Source organism: Papaver somniferum, chromosome 7 (genome assembly GCF_003573695.1).
Source record: "Papaver somniferum cultivar HN1 chromosome 7, ASM357369v1, whole genome shotgun sequence".
In the NCBI taxonomy this organism is placed as follows: domain Eukaryota; kingdom Viridiplantae; phylum Streptophyta; class Magnoliopsida; order Ranunculales; family Papaveraceae; genus Papaver; species Papaver somniferum.
In genome coordinates this window covers 263,268,203-263,274,896 of record NC_039364.1, presented here as the reverse complement: position 1 = coordinate 263,274,896, position 6,694 = coordinate 263,268,203, and the positions used below count along the sequence as shown (strand labels likewise).

Here is a 6,694-nt window from a genome sequence, read left to right as displayed (position 1 = left end):
TTTTTTCTGTGTGGATCTTGATCCAGTTTGGTAGGAGCTTCCAGTGAATCCAGACAATAAAAATTCAAAGTTGGTCAATAAAAATTCAAAATTGTAGTGAACTTGGTTTTGGTGGCAGGTTGTCTTGCAGTTGGTGGGTAACAAATACGCTTGAGAGCCAGCTGGTCCGGGTGAGCAACTGGACGCCCGTGCCATAAGCTGACTCGGTCCTTTCTTGCTGGGATGACTGGTATTCCTCTTACATGTGCATACTGACTTCGATAGACTTGTGGTTGTGTTTGTGCTTTCTGCTTGTAGACTCTGGAGCTTATGGATAGCCGGATGTGCAGTAGAATGGGGTGTTTTGAACCCTTTCGAGAGATCAAGTGGTGTTTAAACTCTCCAAGATAGGCTCCCCGGACTTTACAAAAACACGAGTCCTCAAGGGAAAAAAGCATTTTTAGAGAGCATACGTAGCGTTTAATCCCCCAAGCAACATTCTTTGTACTTGTGCTAGAACTGTGGTTGATCTTGTGAAACAAATAAATTGATTGTCATTCGAATTGCCGAGTGAACCATCTTAAGCTTGTTTAGATTTGATTTAAGAAAAGTCTTATATCTTGATACACTAAAATTTCATTTATGAGATAGCTCTTCGATTAACCCACAGAGATGTCATAACTCTTCGATTAACCCACAGAGACTACAGCACATTCTACTTACATTAAAAACATTTACAGAGTGATAAGATCTTACCAAGTCTGCTAGAGGAACTAAAACAAGATCTAGACCACGAAAGCATGAAAATGCTCGATTGAGTATATACCAGATGCCCAAAAGAAGTCGTCTGATGTAACTGAAGGAAAAACGTGCTTGTTGGGAAGTATGACATCTGTTTCGACCTTGACAAATCTCTGAGCACATATTCTTTCACACCCAAGGTTGTGCTCAATAGTTGAGTTCCTGAAAGAAAATTGAACCCAATCTTGGTTACATAAACTAGGACCTTCCACTACACTTTCAGATTAGAACGTAAAGTTTGACAGAAAGTAACTTTAAATAGACCAAGGCAATGGCTACTTTACAATCTATGAGTACACCAAATTATTTTCAACTAACTAGATATTATTAGGTTTGGTTGAAGGCAAAAGCGTCCACAGACCCTTGTAATGACAAAGTGTCCTAAGCAAGAAGTATATGTTCAGTACAATGTCTTCCAGTTTCACTCCTATTTCACAATATTGTCTTCCAATTCACTGCATTGTCTCTTGGAGTAAGGTCAAAACTGAAGTTGGCAGCCACCGTGGCAGCAGTTACTAGTACAAGGCATAGTGATTAAGGTAGCTCATTATATCACATGAAACAGATGAGCCGCAATCTATTGTAATAGCTGGCTGAAGAAACTGTTCCTAAGCAAAACAGGTTAAATGAGGTGTCCGCAAATAGCCCATACATCTTAAATAGCTTATTTAAGACATCATTTATAACTTAGGCAAACAGTGGAAGCCAGTAAGATAGTTAATATGCTAATGTTGTCAACTAATGTTTAAAGAACTGTACTGACCTTGAAGTTCAGGAAGCTCCTCTTCTGGCCTGCACTGGAGACATCAAACTTTAAGTTATTAACAATAGAACTCGTAAGACACTTAAAACAGAAAAATGTGCAAGAAATTGGATAACAGAATAATAACCCACAAACTCATTATGGTAGAATCAGCTCTCTCTGCAAGAATTTCAAAGTAAATAGACCACTTGCATCATCCTCTTTTAAAAGAAAAAAGCAACAGAAACCCAGGGTTTTGATCCACCACATAATTTCCCAACTTATGAAGAAGCTACTAAATCTGATTTAATCCAAAACTTTTGGGGTATTTCTAAAATTACTTCAATTCATGATATATCTCTCTGGGAAAATTAAACCAAGTCCTTCACTGCAGAGCCATTCCCAGAAGCTATGGACAGATGCTAATGAGATGGATTTTACAGTGAAAGTTGAAGTTAAGTGAAGATAATAACTATTATTATTAGTATATTAAATCTCCCAAGCAACATTCCCTGTAGTGATGCTAGAAATGTGGTTGATATTGTAAAAAAAAATGATTGTCATTCAAAATGTTGAAATACATGAACCATTTTGAGCTTGTTTGGATATGATTTTTAAGAAAAAGAGTGTTATATCTTGATACAATAAAATTTCATGTATGTGATGGCAAAGGCAGTGAGAAAGTAACCAGGATATTAAGGTATATTGAGATGTCTTAACTCTTCAATTACAGAGACTACAGCACAAACCCATTTATGTGATGGGAAAGGCAGTGAAAAAGTAGAAATTTCATTTCTACTTCTATTAAATTTTTTAAAGAATGATAAAGATCTTACCAAGTCGGCTAGAGGAACTGAAACAAAATCTTGACCAAGAAGGCGGGAAAATGCTCTTGATCTGATTATACCAAATGCCCAAAAGAAGTCATCTGCTGTAATTGAAGGGGATGCTTGTTGTGAAGTATAAATTCTTGTCCGACCTTGACGAATTGCCTGTGCTCATATTCTTTCACGCCCAAGGTTGTGCCTGCAAGAAAATCGAACCCAATATCCGTTACATAAACCAGGACCTTAGACTACACTTTCAGATTAGAACATAAAATTTGACATAAAATGACTAGATTAGACCAAGAGCATTGCTGCTTTACAATCTATGAGTACACCAAATTATACCTAACTATTAGATTTTATTAAGTTTGATATATGGTATAGGCGGCCAATTTTAGGAGCCCTTTTGTAATGATTAAAAGTGTCCCCTGAGCAAGAAGTATAATGTCAGTACAGTGTCCTACAATTAACTCCAATTGCTTCCAATTCACTGCATTGTTGCTTGGGGTAAACGTCAGCACTGACCATGACAGTGGTTACGATTATAAAGCTTAGTAAATGAGGTACATGGAAAAAAATGTTCCCCATTCTTTTGTAATGGATGGTTGGAGAAATTGTCCCTAAGCAGAACAGGTAAATGGGGTGTGACAAAAATAGCTTAAAAAGCTAATTTATGACCTCGTTTATAACTTAGGCAAACCATGGAAGCCAGTAAACATATAATCACAGAAATGTACTGACCTTGAAGTTCAAAAAGCTCCTCTTCCGACCTGTACTGGAGACATCAAACTTAATTTTATTAACAATCAAACTCTAAAGGCACTTAAAAAGCAAAACATTGCAAGGAATTGGATAACAAAATAATACTCACCAATATATGGTCGAATCAGATCTCTCTTGAAGAATTTCAAGGTAAGTAGACCAGTTAGAATCCTTATTTAGTCATTTGCCTTCTCTCTTAGAAGACAAAGCAACAGAAATCCAAGGTTTTAATCCACCACAAAACTTCTCAATGTCTGAAGAAGCTACTACATCTGGACTTATCCAAATCACTTCACTTCTTGATGCATCTCTGATAAAGCTACAGAAATCTTAGAAATGTTACAAGAACTGTTATTACAGAAGCAATTATCAGGTACGTCTATTACACATGAGAACTGTTATTATAGGACACCTATCAGGACATAACAGACTACTGGACTAAGCCAATACATTCCCCCTCAAACTTTACCAGACAAAAGGTAAGTTTGAAAAACCAAAGCACCCAAAAGAAAAATAACAAGCTGAAAAATAATACAAATTCAGTTTGAACTGAAAAAGAAAAACACAAAAGCAAAAGCACCCCCTCAAACTGAACATGGCACCAAGTTAGTTTGGAAACACAAATTGACTAAGAAAGAGGAGCCTGAAGCAGTCTTGTAAGCAGCCCTCAAAAACAAGAACCAGCATTCTTGGAAGAATTGCCACCACCTTAGCAAGAGCAACAAAAGAACAAAAAAATAGCTTGTGGAGCTGATTGTAGTTATCCAAAAAAAATGGTTAGGAACTGAAAGATTTCACTATTTCAGTGACCAGTTTGAAGATGGTTAACAAATGGTTTGCAGAGGGTGTTAGGAGGCAGTGTGCGAGGGAGTAGGCAAAGTTTTAAGAGGGGTATGAACTGCTTGTTGAAAAAGTTTCTAGGAACCATACTGAAATTGGGCAAGAAAGTTATCAACTGGCTGTTGAAAATGGTTTAGGATCCAGCTATGAAAAGATTTCAGAAACAGGTTATTAATAAAGATTTAGGACCAGTTAGGTGCAGCATGTTTAGTAACCAGGTTTAGAAGTTTTTAGGAGCTGGTTATGAAAAAAATCTTAAGAAATGTTTGAAAATTTTTAAGGTATTCAGAAGGATTGAAATGTTTTAAGGTATTGAAAAGTAGATATTGAGTTACAAATGTTTTAAGGTATTCAGAAGGATTGAAATGTTTTAAAGTATTGAAAGGATATAGAGTGGTTAAGAAATTTGGTAACATGAAGAGAAGGGTGTCAAAAACAGGAGTATCGAATGAGGTACCTAAAGGTACCATTGGCATCAATGTCACAGCAAGTTAGGAGACACCACATGATGCTGGAGAAATAGCTGACAGTTCAAATTTACCAACAAGCTGTTATCTCTGGTCCTGGTTCTCTCACCCTCGGATACTTGGATCAAAACACCAGGTTTGTTATCAGAGTATGGTGAAAAAACCTGCTACAATTCTTAGTGGGGATGGTGGTGTTTCTTGGGATAATATATTCATGACATCTTGCAACATACTGTTGAACCTTAGAAATTTTAGTGGATCCACCAACAAGGACAACTGTAGGCAGTGCTCTTCTCCATCTTGGCATCTACAACATCGATTTTGGCTTGATTTGCAGCTACCATTTAGTCTTCTGACCTAAATACCAAAAATATTCATCTCTTTGACATCCACACTGTTGTTCGATGTTAGCATTGCAAATCAATAGAACAAATCGATTAAGTTCTAACTGAAATTTATCAAAGACCTCTTTCTTGAAATCTTTAGTACCCTCAAAAATATCTTCCACAGAGATGGAAGCAACAAGAACTCTAGTTTCTCCTTCAATAAACTTTCATAATCTTCAACTGTGAAAACAGCAGGAAGCAAGAAATAGAGTTTCTCTGTACTCACAGCTTGAACTTTTGTGTCCTCTGAACTCAATATTCGATCAAATTCTTGGGATGGGAATTCAGAGATGGAACCAAGAATATGTAGTAACAGGAATGATACCATTGGCATCAATGTCACAGCAAGTTAGGAGACACCACATGACACCGGAGAAAAATAGCTGAGCTGACAGTTCAAATTTACCAACAAGCTGTTTTCTCTGGTCCTGGTTCTCTCACCCTCAGATACTTGCATCAACACCAGGCTTGTTGTCAGAGTATGTAGGCTCAATCTTAGTGGGGAAGGTGGTGTTTCTTGGGAACAAAATAGTCGTGACATCTTGCAACAAACTGTTGAACCTTAGAAATTCGAGTGGATCCACTAACAAGTACAACTTTACACAGTGCTCTTCTCCATCTTGGCATCTACAACATCGCTTGATTTGCAGCTGTCATCTTAGTCTTCTGACCCAAATACGAAAACATTCATCTTCTCTGACATCCACAAGTTGTTTGATATTGGCATTTGTATAACTTAATAGACCAAATTGATTAAGTTCTAACTGAAATCTACCGAAGGCCTCTTTCTTGAAATGTTTAGTACCCTTAGAAACATCTTCTATGGAAGCAGCAAGAATTCTAGTTTCTCCTTCAATAAACTTTCATGATCCTCAACAGTGAAAACAGCAGGAAGCAAGAAATAGAATTTCTCTGAACTCGCAGCTTGAACTTCTGTGTCTCTTCTGAACTCAATATTCGATCAATTCTTTGGATTTTCAGAGATGGAACCAAGAATACGTAGTAACAGTAATAATACAACTTGAATCAGGGTTTTGGGGTATTGGATAGAACCAAATGATTGAAAACATGAAAACCCTAAGAAACCAAGAAACCAGGAAAATCAGGATATTTGAAGAGAAACTTAGCATGAATGTGGAGGAATTTGTAAATTCAGCCTAAAATTACCTTTCTCGAATGTGAAATCATCACCATACCAAAAAAGAATCCCCAAATTTCTTTGCAGCAGCGGAGAAAACTGTTGTGATTCCAAGCATTCTGAGAAATTTGATTGTTGTTTGTCATAGATCGGGTAATTGTCATAACGATCAAGAAATCAAGCATCGATGGTGCGTTAGTGTTAGTTGCTGGTTAATTGAAGGAACGAAAAAAAAAAAAAGACAGAAGAAGACTAATGTGTGCATTTTTCACTTTGTAAGTGAAATATTACTCCTGTTGATGGAAGAAAAAAAAAGTTACTTTTTACTTTAAATTTTCATATCCGTAAAAGAGAGATACTTTACTTTTATTTACAATATGACAAATTTCAAAGGTTTTACCTATTTCCCATCACACTGATTCTTATCCCCAATTATCCTCAATAGGAGGGTTGCATTGACAGGCTATTATTAGACGAGGTTTGACAGCTTGCTGGTCGCATCCGTTGAATGATAAAATATATACTTTCAATAAATCTGGGTTGTCAGATACCCGTATTTCAATCAGATACTTATACACTACTTTAGATTATTTTTCTTCTCCTCTTTACCACGAATTTTCTCTATTCGTTTTCTTTCTCGATGATACTTTTCTATCCAGTTATACTTTGTCTATCATTCGATCAAAATTGAAAATTAAAAGAAGTCGAAATCAAATCTTTTGCATTGATTTTTGGGTTTTCTCACACTTGTA

At 36.5% G+C, this 6,694-nt stretch overlaps 1 long non-coding RNA gene across 3 annotated transcripts; it reads right to left on the bottom strand.

Moving 5' to 3' along the window:
- Positions 1-542: 542 nt before the first annotated feature.
- On the bottom strand, positions 543-6,155 carry LOC113300299. Of its 3 annotated transcripts, XR_003335698.1 has the most exons (6): positions 5,972-6,155; positions 3,221-5,881; positions 3,091-3,124; positions 2,359-2,548; positions 1,544-1,577; positions 543-942 (listed from the first exon to the last, which is right to left on the bottom strand). It is a non-coding gene; the product is annotated as an uncharacterized LOC113300299 (long non-coding RNA). The 3 variants fall into 3 exon arrangements; XR_003335697.1 differs by having other exon boundaries at positions 3,221-6,155; XR_003335699.1 differs by having other exon boundaries at positions 1,544-1,572; positions 3,221-6,155.
- Positions 6,156-6,694: the final 539 nt, after the last annotated feature.